This window comes from Melanotaenia boesemani, chromosome 15 (genome assembly GCF_017639745.1).
Source record: "Melanotaenia boesemani isolate fMelBoe1 chromosome 15, fMelBoe1.pri, whole genome shotgun sequence".
Classification (NCBI taxonomy): Eukaryota; Metazoa; Chordata; class Actinopteri; order Atheriniformes; family Melanotaeniidae; genus Melanotaenia; species Melanotaenia boesemani.
The window spans coordinates 16,162,441-16,176,265 of record NC_055696.1 but is presented as its reverse complement, the minus strand read 5'-3'; the positions used below and the strand labels follow the sequence as shown (position 1 = coordinate 16,176,265).

General features: G+C 36.3%; 1 long non-coding RNA gene across 1 annotated transcript; it reads right to left on the bottom strand.

Moving 5' to 3' along the window:
• Positions 1-386: 386 nt before the first annotated feature.
• LOC121654898 lies at positions 387-891 on the bottom strand. Its single transcript, XR_006013043.1, has 3 exons — positions 852-891; positions 489-598; positions 387-414 (listed from the first exon to the last, which is right to left on the bottom strand). It is a non-coding gene; the product is annotated as an uncharacterized LOC121654898 (long non-coding RNA).
• Between the last annotated feature and the right edge of the window lie 12,934 nt (positions 892-13,825).

The following is a 13,825-nucleotide window of genomic DNA, read 5'->3' as shown; positions in this document are numbered from 1 at the left end:
TGCATTTAGATCTCACGACTTGTCTAACCGGCAGACTATAGAAGTTTTTAAAAGTGTAATAGATTTGTATTTGTGTTTCTGAATTCTAATTACAAGTGAACAAAAAAAATAAATAAATAAATAAAAAAAAATGCATATAAGAATACAGTCCTAAAGTTTTTTTTTTTTTGTTCTTTTTTTGTTTGTTTTTTGTTTGTTTTGTTTTTTTTTGACAAATCTTAGCTTTAACTTTGCTTCCCATCCAAGCCAGTTTGTTCAGTTTGTAATGCTTGATGCATCACTTTGAGCTGTAACGGTTTCAGCAAACTGGACCACAGAAGATGTCAGGATAGAGGATTGGTAATTAAACAGATTTTATTGTCAGGAACTGAATAATTCTCAGGAAATCCGGGTCTGGTCACGTCGCCCACTAGCCTGTGAGAATAGGAGATTCCAGGTGAGAATAAGCGTGGCAAAATGGGGAAGTGTGAATTCTGACGCTTACGTACCGGCAGAAGAAATGGAGGACGCAGGGGGTCGCTGAACCGGGAGGGTAGTAAATGGTCCACTGCGGCTGTGGTGTAGTGAGAAGGGCTGAGACCAGGTTGGTGGAAAAAGGCTGAGGGGAAAAACAGTTAGTCAGACCTAAGATCCCTACTGAGGTCCACTGAATCCTCTGGGGAAGACAACGAGAAGAACACGTAGTGTTAGGGATAAATCCGTTTCCACATCCACATCCGAAATCCTGTATCCAAATCCAGAATCCAATTATTCAATCCAAGTCCAATAATCCAAATCCAATAGTCAAATCCAATAAGATAGTCCAAGGGTCAATACACGGGCAGAATCCCAACAACAGATAGCAGAGTTACCAGACAGGGAGGAGGCAGGCAGAATCAGGAAGTCTTGGTCGGAATACGAGTCGGAGGTCTGAACACAGGCAGGCAGGCAGATAATAAGGGCTGGAAACGTGCAGGGTAAACCGAGACGATCTGGCAGGGAACTGTTGTCAAGCACAGGTATATAAAGGGCACCGCACAGGTGGAGTGCATCAGCAATCAAAGGCGCACTGAAAGAAGGATGCCTTCAGGGACGGCATGGAAATCCGGATTACAGGCCAAGACCGTGACATTGAGCTTTGCTCACTTTTAACTTTATTTCTCAGCCATTGTTTGGTTTTGCACTTCAGATGATGTGGTTAGGTTTTAGCATTTAACCTATTGGCATCAGACATGCTATGGGAAGGACATGAAAAATAAATATGTTTTTTACTCCGCCGCCCTTCCAAATACCTAGACGTTAAACACTTTTTTTTTCTGACCAGTCGCAAATGGAATTTATCTTTGAATTCATACTATACTCCAGTAGCAGATGATACTACAAAAATGGTCCTGTTACACTAGCTTGGGTTCAGTAAAATATTCCAGTAAAATAGTTGATCCAAAGCCAGCCTTTTACCAATAAAAACAGTTTTAGGTGAAAATTGAAGGATTTTAAAGGGTTAAACTAATTGAGGCTTAATAAAACACCCACAAGGCCAGCCTTAAAACAGACTTTTAATAATTATCACATAGAAACCTATTCTGTCTGGATAACTAGTCGGCTAGGCTGGTTAGGTCCAAGACAAAAAAAATGGCAGAAATAAAACAGATTTCTTTGTGAAATTACAAGACTGAAAGTGGTGCAGGAATTTTGTTTTGTTTTTTTTGTTTGTCAGAATATCCTGTCAAAATAACAACAAAAAATATAAAGTTCAGGTAAAGACTGAAGAAAATGTTAGCATCGGTTTTAATGTCAAGATGCAAAACAATTTCAAGGAAAACCGCAATCCATGCCTAAAATTTAAGGTAGAGAGTGGATTTAATTATTAAAAATAATGTCACACCTTTTTGAAAACAGCCTTACTAAAATTATTACTACATGTTAGTATCAAGACTGTCAAAAATGTCTAGTTGGCAATAGCAAAAATCCTGTTTTTTTTTTTTCCTAATTTTAGTCAGATATGTCTCTTGTTTACTTAAAAGTAATTATCATATATCATCAGATCAGAAAGACCACAAGACTAAAAATCATAGGCAGTCAAAAAATTCCATTAATCTTAATACTGGTCAAGAGCTGTATTGATATATTGCTATATGGGACTCTGGCCACATGATTAAAAACAAATCTTCTAAATGTGCTTCCAATTTAATCTAAGAAAAAAGTTTGGTAATATGGCCTGATACATCATTTAGGAATGCGTTTAACACAATGCCACACAAATCAGAATTTACGACATACTGCAGGCAGACCACATTAGTCCTCATTCGTTCTGCCGCAAGTGAGAAAAATGACTGTGTCACAGCAAATGAATTACTCAAACCATCAATGTGTGAAACCCAAATTGACCTTAACATGGCACCTATCAAAAGGGAGCACTGGATAATTGAAAATCTTTAAAATATAAATGAACACTGAATCTCAACAACTTTCAAAATAGGACATCAACAGCAGTGGGCTTTTGTTTTTTATTTGACCCAGTTCTTTGGTATGATGGGTTTGTTTCATTAGTCTGAAATAATCATTTAAATTGCTCCCCTGCCTCCCAGATGCACACACCCCTCTTCACCTACTCAGCCGCTTTCCAGGGAGTCTTTATGGAGTTACTAGTTATGTCTGAAACACTGCTTTAAGAGTTTTCATAATGAACCTATGTTCTACTGTAATGGCTATAATGTCTCTAGCTTCTCCACAACCTCTTATCCTTTAATTATCTCCTAATAAGACCCTCCCAACCCCCCCTCCCCTGCCAAACAAAAAGCATCCCAGGATTAGAAATAAACGTTTAAGTGAAGCTGTCTCTATGACCTTGGTTCAGTTAGTTAATCTACATCTGAAAACACTGAAGGACAAACTATCTGAAAGTCACAGAACAAAGTTACACCAGATCTTTGATGCTATAGAGCAGAACCCCCTTGGAGCTGCTCCATTTGCTGTGGAGGGGGCAAATCTGTGAGGGGTACGACAGTGCTTAAGGCTGTTTTCTGGGAATACAGGCACATCTTTTGGTTCTGAGCACAACACGCTTTAATGAATAAAACCCATCTGGATATAAAATACCGCACAGCTCCCCCATTTGTAAGCATCTGCAGGAGTGGACCGCTAACACAAATTATTGCTATCACACTAAGTTTAAGATTTTATTACACAGTCTAATAGTTTAGTGAATGGATCAGTCAATAGTAGATCATTAGTTCTACAATATTTAGTAAACGTGACATGAAAAAAAAAAACAAAAAAAAACTGAACCTTAGTTATATATATTTATTATTATTATATATTGAACAATATATATGTGTATTTAGTAGGTGATATAGACTGGGATATATATGTATATATAGATATATATATATATATATATATATATATATATTCACATAAAGAAGATTTCTTTTTAAAAGTTTTGCCCAAGAGAGTTCTTTTGCATCCCCTTGCTATTATACAAAGAAATTCTTATTTTGCTTTGATGATTTATGAAATTTTCTCAAATAGTTTTAAAAATTCTCTCAGATTATCTACAGAAGTCACAAGCTTTGCAACTGCATCTTACATAGCCTGTAAAATAATTTAAAAAAATAACCTGGGGTGTTGCTGTGATACTCAAGCACACTCCCCAAGCAGCATCTTGCACATTTTAACCAAATGCGTGTGTTTTATCCTGATGCGATTTATTTTTCTATTCTTTCTGAACTACACACAGTTTGTGTTTTAGTTCAATTAGAGCAGAAGCGACTTTTGTTAAGTAACAGACAGGAAAGGTATGGAGAACCAGGTGGGTCTTTGAAGTAGCAATGCAGCATTTTGATGATGAGTACTTAATTGTGAAATAAAAATATAGATTGCTAAATAAAATTTCAAATTCAACAACTAATTCATACAAAAAGAAATCAAATTACAAGGAGTTTTGTACACATTTTAAATCAAAATATTAAAAAGGATTTGCATAATTAAATAAGAATTCATTATTAAATACTGTGATTTGTAAATGTATTTTGCTATTTCTAGAAGAAGAAAAAAATAATAACCCAGCTCACGTAATTGGTTATAAATACCTTTGCATTTCAAACATTTAAAAATGTATCCATATCCAATGTTCTTTTTTTCTGTCTGCATTTTTAAATCCTTTTGTAATTGGGTTTCCTTAATAGTTTACCTACTTTATTTAGCTTTTAGGTGACACTTCGGGTCCTTGAGTAGTAAAAACTAAGTTAAACCAATCACAGCTGTTCTTCGAAAGCTCTCTAATTGGTTAGAAGCCACACTTGTGTCTCTGTCTTAAATCTCTGAGCAACAGCTCAACCTCTTTGAGAAAAACTCATATCCTGAATGCGGAAAAGATGCAGGAGTCTCCTTAGTATTTGCATTATCAATGTGGGGATCTGTGATAAGCTATGTGTCACTAACATGCAAACTGCAGTGGATGTTTTTTTATTTATTTATTTCTATTTTTTTTGTTTTTCCTGTAGAATAATCGTTTCTGCACATGACAATGGGCATCTGTACTGTTGACGTAGTTCCCAGGCTGTTAGCAAGCTTTTACTTTTTTTACTTTTACTTTTAATTCACAATTAATTAGTTATCATTATAATTCTGTATTTCAAAAACCCTCCTGATCCTCCATAGAAAGGCACCCTTTCCAATCCAGAATGCGTGTGGCTGTTCTACGAAAAACATTTGTCTTTCTTTCTGATGTATTTGAAAAATTACAACTTAAAATCTATGGCAAGAACAGACCTGAGTTACCTACATGATTTTCATTGAATGTGTCTTACTTTTATTTCCAGTTTTTCCTTGTCTTTTGGAATAGAAATCCAGCTCTTTGTACTGGATAAACCTTCAGTCCTGCACCAGGTTGCTTCTGTTGACTTTATTTTTGCTATTTCTGTGTGAGGATTTAAACATATTGGGACACATAACATGCAATCCACGTTCATACAGTGAGCACGGCTGGGACCAGGGCTCAAGAGGAACACCCAGGGATGAGTAACTACATAGTCCCAGCCATTTAGTTGAGTGGAGTTTGAAATAAAATAAATACACCTGTATTTACCAGGTTTACAGCTAAATGTCAAGCCAAGGGAAAAAGATTCAGATGGGTATAGATTTCAGGATGTGATTCCTGGAGTTTATTTTGCATACTGTGAAGACAGAGGGATGTAAGGCAAGGCAAGGCGAGGCTAATTTATTTGTATTAGAACATTTCATATACACAAATTAAAAGTGCTTTACATAAAACATTAAAAGCATTACAGCAGGGTGCAGGAATCTGGGTGGCTCATAACAAACCAGAAGATCCTGAATGTATTTTGGTCCTAAACCATTCAGTGCTTTGTAAACTAACAGCAGGATTTTGAAGTCAGTTCTTTGATAAACAGGAAACCAGTGTAGAGATCTGAGGACTGGAGTTATATGATCTGCTTTCTTGGTCTTAGTGAGGACTCGAGCGGCAGTGTTCTGGACTAATTGCAGCTGTCTGATGGACTTTTTAGGAAGACCTGTGAGGACAAATAAAATACTAATGGTTTCCAAAGTATATTAAGAAGGAAAATGTGAGTAAAAATATTTCAAGGAGAGATGCCTATTTGATTGACCAGGATTTCCTCAATACCTTTATATAAGTAGATTATTAAATAGATTATTTGAATTCTGACAGGTCAAAACTGTTTCTTGTTAAAGCAGACAATCTATATCTATAATCATGGAAAAAAGGAATTTCCTGGGCATTAGTGGCATTAAACCCCACAGTGTAAATTTTATGGTCAGACGAAACAAAGAGAATGAAAGGCCGTCTTTGCTGTGTGGACAACACAGAGTAAATCATCAAGTGTTGTTGTGAATAGCCAATGTGCTGGCTACACAAAGTGGTACAGAGTGGCGTGTCCTTGGGTTGAACAAGATGTTTTGTAAGTATCCTGATGGAGACACAGAGAAGAGGGATGAGCTTTGGATAAAGCCTTCTCCTACGCAATGAATTTAAATGATAGGCTCTAAAAACCACTGAGGTAAGTGAAGATGAGCTGCACTGATTAGATGAGGCGGCCTCATATTCATAAAATCACATGGTGGAGCTGAACTGCAGTGATTCGCTTCTATTTATTAATTTTTTTTCTAAATGTCATTGTAAATTTAAAGTGATTGTTCTACACTGTGAAAACCTGTGATTCTCCTAAAAAGTCACAATTACATTTTCATGTTTATTCTCAGCTGGTAGTTATTTCATTAGTCATCATAGAATGTGAGAGGTGATTAAATCACAGGTTCAGAGAAAACAAGAAAACATTTCCACTGGTTGAATTTTATTCTTGATTTAATATCATCAACTGTATGTTACCCATGCACAAATCTTCCACTGTTACGCAACAATCAGGTCTGAAGGGTGATGATGCTAAGCAGTAGCTAAATACGTATTTATCACTCATTGTTCGTTTGAGTCACAGCTTCTCTGGCTGAAAAAAGAAATTCTCTTTGTGTCATCAATATGAGAATTGCAGCTTTCTGAATGCCTCAGGTGGCAACTGATGTATCGAAGGGGATACACAAAATGGTCCTTCCTTCTGTTTAGAGTTATTTGATTAAAGAAAAGAGAGAAAAGAAAAGTTTGTGCTGGATGAAACGGGAAAGTGATCCTTTAGGACTGTCCATTTAGTGATGGCAAGTAACCTATTTCCAACATGAATGGAGCTATATTAGAGCTTCATCTGTTATCTTTTTGGCTGTTTTAATCTCAACAATAGATGGACCAGCAAGATTATATGTATTCTAAGACTCAGCTGATGAATGGGAGATGACAAAACATTAGTGTCACTCAGTTGACTAATTAGGGCTGTCGCTCATCCAAAATGATGGAGCAAGGCCAACTTGAACATAAAAATGTGACCAAAGTCTGAAAGTGAACAATTATTTAGGGGTCACTGAGTTGTGACGAAGGCTACAGGCTGACAAAAATGTGTTTTTCTACAGCAATAAAGGCATCACTGGAATGCTCAGGACATCAACATCCTGCCAGGGGATCTTGATGGCAACTATTGTGTAATAAAAGAGATTTACATTTGACATAAAAAAGTATCACATTGTGCTGTAAAGAAATCTCAAAGCAAAAGACAATATTCTAAAAACACACACATTCCAGTTTCTGTGTGACCTGGCAGGGTTTGTCCTGGAATTTGCACCATTCTTTTCGTTTTGGCATTTTTCCTCATCTTTTTAGTATATGCAGCAATGACTTTGGATTCATTTGTGGTTTGTGTTTGATAAAGCTGAGACCCTAAAGACGCCATAAAAGCCTCAGATATAATACCACAGCTGAAAGCAGAAGCTCCCTGTGATTTACCTTTGGGAATGGAGATTATACCTGCTTAATGTCAAGCAGACCAAATACTATATAAAGAGGCCGTGAAATCCGCCAGCTATATTTCCCTCAATAGTTGCAGTGGATGGCTTAAATGCTGGCAGGAGCTTCACAAACTCACAAACAACAGTTCATGAAATTTGACTGAGATTTGCTGTTTTTTCACAAAATTTCTGAATAATTTTGATTATCATTATGATTGGTTGAATCCATATTTAATGGATGGTTACAAAAACAGTACATTTTTTATTCAGTGAAATAATTTTGAAAGCTGCCATAATATTAAGATTTTATTATAATTTTTCTCCCCCTCACCAGTGTTGGGCACGTTATTTTAAAATAGAAATTAAGTATACTTACTGGTTACTTCTTGCAAAAAGTAATGGCGTCTACGGAGTTACAGCATTATAAAAGTAATTAATTACTAGGAAAAGTAACTACTCTGTTACTTTTTAAAGAATGTTAAAGTTGTTTGATGGAATTTTAAATTCATCAGCATGGTTATTTATACATAATAAATCCCAATGTTAGATCTGAATATTGATTGAAATGGAAACCTAATGAAATAATCACCGTCACTAATCTCAGACTGCTGAAAGTCGTCTCCTCTTCAGGAGAGGAGCTTCATCTGATTCTAACTGCTTACAGCCACCATGAAAAAATAACTTTGTTTCTGGTTATGATGAACATTTCTCATAACGTTCTTGTCTTTTTTCTATGTAAGGGAAAAGTGATGTCTGTGGTTCCAGGTTAAAACTCTTCCTATTTTCTCTGGACTCACCATTGACCCGGGGAGAAACGATAATGAGCAGTGAAAAGGAGTTTGCAGAGAGGAAAGCGTTTGCCAGTGGAAAGATGCATTACAAAAACATAAAGAGGCATGCATATTTCAGGGTGAAATTGGTCATAAAAAAGTTATGATAAAGCTACAATTTTGTACGCATTTCTTTCAGGTTGTAGTCTGCCAAGTGCAACAGTGTCCATAGGAGGTCTCATAATAAACAGGACAGAACTTTGCTGCCTAGCAGCTGAAAAATAATAATAAAATCAGCAGAAGTTGTTTGAGGAATCATGTTAATGCAAAAGCCGAACATCAACATTATTCATCAGGTTGGAACATCTTTTAAGTTGGATTATGGATGTCCTACCAGTACCTACCATTTTTTTCTGGTGGATAAATTATGGGCTATTCTTGAAAAGACTGCTTCTTCAAAGCCCCTTGAACAAAATATAGCTTTCTCATTAGGAGAAGCTCCCCTCCTTTATTTGTTAGGGACCTTTTGGGTTTTTTCTTTTTAGGATTACAAGTTTCCTATGTTTTTTTGTGTGTGTGTGTGTGTGTATAACAAGTTGGAATTTGCTGCCAGTTCACCAGGTAAAGGACACCTTCAGTTGGGTTTTGTATCTTTATTTTTCTAAATAAATTGTTATTCATTTTATTTACGTTTTCTGGCTCGTTTGTGTTTCCGAACCCTTTCCTCCCCTAGACCAGAAGGGGTTCGTAACAAACGCTAGTTATTTATTAAGAGAGTAATAAATATTAGGCCTATTGTTGATAATTCTGAATACTTGTGAGAGTGGATTATTGCTAACTAAAGCTAAGTTAGTTTCAGTCTCCCTGTTTTCCACACTAATTAGAATATTTATTGTGACAATTAAGTACTTTAATTTCAACAACATTGCCTCCATTCCTATAGCTGAGTTCAGCTTTGTTTTTGTCAAAAGATATAATATCACAAACTGAAGTAAGTGTATTGTAAACTATGCTATATCTAATTGTTGGCTCTGCCTACAGTCCTACAGACCTGTCCAGGGTGTAACTGCCTCTCGCCTGCTAATTGCTGGAGTAGGCTCCAGCTTTCCCGCAACCTTTAATTGGACTCAGAAAAGGCATCTTCATATGCAGACTTTTTCAGTAACTCAACTGAAAAAGGTAAATTATAATATAGACTTATTATATGCAAAGTGAGATATTTCAAGCATTTTTTGTTAGAATTTTGATCATGGCTTACAGCTTATGAAAGCCCAAAAATCAAAACTTCAGAAAAGCATTGAGGCAGCAATTTATGCAAAAGGGGATGAGTTCCTATGCATGACTATACTCTGATATATTATAAGTTTTTGAGTTTAACTTGTAAATACTCAACTCCTAGTTTTTGTTAAACCAGCTGAATGAAACCAGTTTTGCACATTAATAAGTAAGTAATGACCTGATTTATGTTTTGTTGGTCTTGGACCACTTCAGGTGAAAGCATTGCTGTGAAAACTGGAGTTGTGCTCTTTCTTTCAAATATAACTAAAAAAAATATTTATTGAAATACAGAGGATTGTTATTTTCCTGTATCATGAATTTTATCAGTTTTATCAACTTGAGCGGCTCAACGTAGGCAATTTCAGATTAATAATATAGATTATTTCATATCAAATTATTTATTTTTGATATGATTAAAATTATTAAAAATATTATATAAAAATGTTTCATGTATCAATTTCTCTCTGGAATAAAAAATAAATATTTTATTATGACAGCAGCCTGTTTACCCTGTGTGTCTAATAGACTGTAGCAGATTCGTAGATCATTTAAGGGATTAGCCATCTCTATTTTAGCAGGGCAAACTAGGGGCCAAGGTTATAATAGTTTTGGATGTTTTATTAGTTTTAGCTTTTATTTCGTTTTCACTTTTTATTTTCAAATTCAGTTAATTTTAATTAGTTTTGAGAGCAAATTTTCTCGTTTTTATTAGTTTTCGTTTTTTTAAAAATGCTTAGTTTTAGTTTAGTTTTTATTAGTTTTAGTGTTAGTTTTAGTTTTTTGTTTGTTTTTTATAAATTAGGATATGTAGCGACTCTCTGGTCCTATCATTTTAGATGCTCTGGATGCGGGTTTCCTGGTCATAACGCGCTTCATTAAAACAATGTCCAGATAGAAAGGTAAGCTTGGGGTGTGTTCCCATTTATTGAATGAATGAATGAGGATCTGAAGTCCAGGATGGCGGTTTACAGCAAGAGGATGGATGGAAGGTAATGACAGGTATGGAGGTATAGTAGGCCGTGTGGAAAAGTATTGAGAAGTGGAAAGACATTAAGGAGCAGAGAAGTGATGGAAGTGGTCAAAACTGTGCGACCTCCCGTCACCCCAGCACCCCATGCACTGTCATCTCCACGCCTATATGCACTTTCCTCAACACTTGTGCCATCCCAAACATAAACAAACACCACCACAACGAACCTGAAGCAAACAATAAACAGAAATAATGGCTCCTACAGGGTATTTGTCAGGTGCAAAATTCAAAATAATCAGTATAAGCACTGTATAATAAAAACTTAAGATACAATTTTTAAAAAAATGTATCAGGAGGAAACATGAACAGCCATCGGCAAATCAAACACAACAGCCCATAAAATAGCAGCTTTAAGTAAAAAAAAAATGTGTGCAATGCTGCTTCTGAGATAATGTGCTAGGTAAAAATAAACATAACCAACATACTAAAGACACACATCAACATAACATGAATCCATTTCACAGTTCTTGGCAGCCAGGAGTCTAAAGGAGCTCAATCTGACTAATCATGAACAACCTCAACAACCCAACAAACTCTAGACTAGAGGTTTAATTCATTCATAGAAACAATTAATAATTAACTACATATAGAATTTCACTAAAGGTGCAGCAGCTGTAGTACAAATCACTGCAGCTAATTATCAGTACAGAACCTCACATGTTACAGTATACTGGACATGATAAAGCAGTGAATATTTTAGATACTTAAAGTGAACGTGTCTGGTAGAACGCAGAGCCAGCAGCTGGTTAAGATACTGATCTATCTCAGCTGGATGATGATGAGCTTTTTTCTTTTCTTTTCAGAATTAAAAGTTTAGTCTTCCAGAAAGACCAAGAGAAACTCCTCCATGCATTCATCTCCAGTAGGCTGGATTACTGTACTGGTCTTTTAACAGGACTTCCTAAAAAGAGCATTAAACATCTGCAGCGCATCCAAAACGGTGCTACTAGAGTTTTAACCAGAACTAAGAAATCTGAACACATCACACCAGTTTTAAAATCTCTACAATGGTTTCCAGTCTGTCACAGAATAGATTTTAAAACCCTTCTGATTGTTTACAAATCCCAGAATGGTTTAGGCCCAGAATACATCTGTCATATGTTCAGAGAATATAAACCTAGCAGAGCTCTTAGATCCAAAGACTCTGGTCAACTAGTCCAAACCAGAGTCCAGACTAAACATGGAGAAGCAGCATTTAGCTGCTATGCTGCAAACAAGTGGAACAAACTGCCAGTGGAGATTAAACTTTCACCAAATGTAGACATTTTTAAACCCAGGTTAAAAACATTTCTTTTCTGATGCACCTATGCACGAAATCTGCATCCTAACTTTTTTAACTCACCTTGCATTTAATGATTTTAATGTAATTAATGATTGTATTGTGATTCCTGCTATGTGTTGCTGCCTTTTACCATTTCTTAATATCTGTAATGCTTTTGTGTTATGTAAAGCACTTTGAATTTTCCTGTACATGAAATATGATATAAAAATAAACCGCCTTTCCTTCTATGCTAAGTGTCCAGCATTGTAAACAAAAACGAATTTAAGCCTCTAAAATTCAGCTTTTCAAGATTTTGTGTGTGACTGTGTGTAGGCATGTTTGCGTGTGTGTGTGTGTGTGTGCGTGTGCGAGATTGTGTGTGTCTGTGTGTGTAACTGACAGTGTGTCTGTGACTCACGTTCTTTCCTCATGTTGCTCGGCCAGGCTGAAGCTTATAAATCCGTGGAGGGGGGCAGAGAGGCTACCTGGTCCAGGTACTTCTGGTTAGCCTTCTCGTGCAGCTTCTCAAATGGACTTTCAGATTCATGGTTTTCTCTTCCACATATTGAACCACCTGCTTCTTCTACAAGGCACTTTTATCTTTGACATGGTCATAATGAAAGAAATCCCCAAAAGGACTCTTTCTCTTAACTTTCTCCGTAGCATCACGCTAGCCGGCGCGGGCGGACACGCTGTTGACACGTGACGTCACGGACCTTCGGGTACTGTACGATGCAGACACATGGCATAAATCCGGCAGAGCGAAGTAAATAGATTTCATCTCAACCCCGAGGGCTTATGTATGAAATAAATTTACAAAATACGAAAACGAAGGACATTTTTGCTTTCATTTTGGTACTGTCCTGTAGGAAAGTTATGCTGTTCTACTCAAAAAGTAACTACAAACTACAGTCTGCACAGCAATCAAAGACGATCACATTTCCACCACCATGCTTCACAATTAGTGTAAAATTAATCTGTAAATGTCTTTCTCAAATGAGGATGCTTTAACATCTTCTCACCAGTTAAGTAAAATTTTAATCACTTGACAGCCTGTATGTATGTATATATATATATATATATATATATATATATATATATATATATGTGTGTATATATAAGCCACATTTTGAATAATTACTGCAGCCAATTATCTTTCTGCTGGTAACAGGTGATTAAACCCCAAGTGATGCAATGAGTAGCTTCTAATTTCCTAAACAACCATGTAGAAAGACACATTCCAAGTTTGTGAAAAAGATGTTAGTCTGTTTAAGAAGGATGAAATCATTGGCATCAAGCAGAGCAAACATCTAAGGAGATTTTAAAAAATATATTAAAATTGGGTTAAGAACTGTTTAAGACATTATTAAAAACTGGAAGGATAGTGGTGAACCATCATCTTCCAGAAATAAATGTGGTTGGAAAAAAATCCTGATTGATGATGACTAGCGATCACCTAAATGTTTTGTGAAATCAAATAATAGAAAAACAGCAGTAGAACTCAGGTATATGTGTACTAGTAAAAGTAAGAGCATTTCCACACGCACAATGTGAAGGGAACTCAAGAGACTGGTGCTGAACAGCTATTTAGCCATAAGAAAACCAATAATCAGTGCGACTAACCAGAGAAAAGGCCCCAATTCGCTAGGGAGCATAAAGATTAAACTCTGGTGCAATGGATGCCAGTCATATGATTTGATGAGTCCAGATTTGCCCTGTTCCAGAGTGATTGATGCTTAAGGTAAGAAGAGAGGCAGATGAAGTGATGCAGCTATAATGCCTGCCTACTGTACAAGCCTGTGGGGGGAGTCTATGATCTGGGATTGCTGCAATTCGTCAGGTCTAAGTTCAGCAACATTATGTGCCCAAAGAATGAGATCAGCTGACCACCTGAATAACCAGGTTATCCCATTCATGGATTTTTTCTTCACTGATGGCATATTCCAAGATGACAAAAAGAGTGATTCAGGAAGCGTGACACATCATTTTTACCCATGGATTGGCCACCACAGAGTCCAGGCATGAATTCCATTGAGAATCGTGGTGATGTGCTGGAGAAGACTTTGTGATCTTGGTGAAAAATGAATGCAACACTGGATGGAAATAAATCTTGTGACATTGCAGAAGCTTATCAAA